The 2346-nt window shown below is 44.7% G+C and overlaps 1 non-coding gene across 1 annotated transcript; it reads left to right on the forward strand.

Annotated features, from left to right (window-relative positions):
* Window positions 1–738: 738 nt before the first annotated feature.
* On the forward strand, window positions 739–1688 carry LOC144538407 (18S ribosomal RNA). Its single transcript, XR_013504273.1, has one exon. It is a non-coding gene; the product is annotated as an 18S ribosomal RNA (ribosomal RNA).
* Window positions 1689–2346: the final 658 nt, after the last annotated feature.

Consider the following 2346-nt stretch of genomic DNA (forward strand, 5'->3'; position numbering starts at 1 on the left):
ACTTATAACTCAAATAATATTAGACATTTAAGACCTAACACAACTTGCTTAATGTTAAGTTATACCATGCATTCACCATCTCTTCAACCCTCAAATTCTTAATGTAGTAAGAAACCAGCAACAGTGATTCCTTAATGCATACTCTTCTTGATGGTCAAGGACAGAAATTGTGGGGGTTTCACTTATTGAATTATTTCTGGCATTTGGTTCCTATTTCAGGTCCATATATTGATATTACTCCTCCCTTAGTGATTTTTCCAGACATAAGTTAATGGTGGAATAACATACGACTCGTTACCCACCTAGCCGAGCGTTCTTTCTAAGGGGCAAAGGGTTCTCTTTTTTTTATTTCCTTTCAACTTGCATTTCACAGTGCATACAGAAATGACAAATTAAGGTTGAACATTTCCTTGCTTGCAAGGAAATAGTATTCATGGTGAAAAGTCATTCAATAAAGAATTGCATTTTTGGATATCACGAGCATAAAGAATAATTATTACTCCACAAATATCTAAGATGCCCCCCGGCTTACGCGCGTAAACCCCCCTACCCCCCTACACCCCTGAGATCACTATCATTCCTGAAAACCCCCCGGAAACAGGAAAACCTCTAGTGGTGTTTTATGGCCCAAATTGTGTTTATTTACATTAATTTAAATTATTTCACATAGCTAGCGTAGCTTAATTAAAGCGTAACACTGAAGATGTTAAGATTGGGCCTAAGAAAGCCCCGCCGGCACAAAGGCTTGGTCCTGACTTTACTATCGACTTTAACTAGATTTATACATGCAAGTATCCGCACCCCTGTGAGAATGCCCTCATCTCCCCGCCCGGGGCTGAGGGGCCGGCATCAGGCACGCTCTGCAGCCCAAGACGCCTTGTTCAGCCACACCCCCAAGGGAACTCAGCAGTGATAAACATTAAGCCATAAGTGAAAACTTGACTTAGTCAAAGTTAAGAGGGCCGGTAAAACTCGTGCCAGCCACCGCGGTTATACGAGCGACCCAAGCTGATAGTCACCGGCGTAAAGAGTGGTTAGGGAACAATCCAAACTAAAGCCGAACGCCCTCAAAGCTGTTATACGCACCCGAAGGTACGAAGAACCATCACGAAAGTGGCTTTACCCTTACCCGAACCCACGAAAGCTATGTAACAAACTGGGATTAGATACCCCACTATGCCTAGCCCTAAACATTGATAGTAATATACCCCGCTATCCGCCCGGGAACTACGAGCATTAGCTTAAAACCCAAAGGACTTGGCGGTGCTTTAGACCCACCTAGAGGAGCCTGTCCTAGAACCGATAACCCCCGTTCAACCTCACCCCCCCTTGTTTTCCCCGCCTATATACCACCGTCGTCAGCTTACCCTGTGAAGGCCCTATAGTAAGCAAAATTGATAAAACCCAAAACGTCAGGTCGAGGTGTAGCGTATGGGGCGGGAAGAGATGGGCTACATTCTCTACCATAGAGAAATACGAATGTATTAGTACTGAAATATACAACTGAAGGAGGATTTAGCAGTAAGTGGAAAATAGAGCGTCCCACTGAAACTGGCCCTGAAGCGCGCACACACCGCCCGTCACTCTCTCCAAGCTTACCATCACTAAATAACTAAAATCTTATTTACTGCAAAGGGGAGGCAAGTCGTAACATGGTAAGTGTACCGGAAGGTGCACTTGGAAAAACCAAAGTATAGCTAAACACAGGAAAGCGCCTCACTTACACCGAGAAGACATCCGTGCAAATCGGATTACCTTGACGCCCCACAGCTAGCCCGCCATACCCAACCAACAATTAAACATAAATACCCCCAAATACCCCAAACTTAACAAACAAACCATTTTTCCCTCTTAGTACGGGAGACAGAAAAGAGACTCAGGAGCAATAGAAACAGTACCGCAAGGGAAGGCTGAAAGAGAAATGAAACAAACCATTTTAAGCCCAAAAAAGCAGAGATCTAAACTCGTACCTTTTGCATCATGATTTAGCCAGTACTATTCGAGCATAGAGTTCTTTAGTTCGACACCCCGAAACTAGACGAGCTACTCCAAGACAGCCTATTACAGGGCAAACCCGTCTCTGTGGCAAAAGAGTGGGAAGAACTTTGAGTAGAGGTGACAGACCTACCGAGCCTAGTTATAGCTGGTTGCCTAAGAAATGGATAGAAGTTCAGCCCCTCGTATTTCCCGACCCAACCCAGTCTTCACTCAAGCTGGATACAGGCTAAGCCGAGGGAGTTAGTCGAAGGAGGTACAGCTCCTTTGAAACAAGACACAACTTTACCAGGAGGGTAAAGATCACAATTATTAAGGAAAAGTGCTCCAGTGGGCCTAAAAGCAGCCACC

This window comes from Centroberyx gerrardi, unplaced genomic scaffold, assembly GCF_048128805.1.
Source record: "Centroberyx gerrardi isolate f3 unplaced genomic scaffold, fCenGer3.hap1.cur.20231027 Scaffold_153, whole genome shotgun sequence".
NCBI lineage: Eukaryota > Metazoa > Chordata > Actinopteri > Beryciformes > Berycidae > Centroberyx > Centroberyx gerrardi.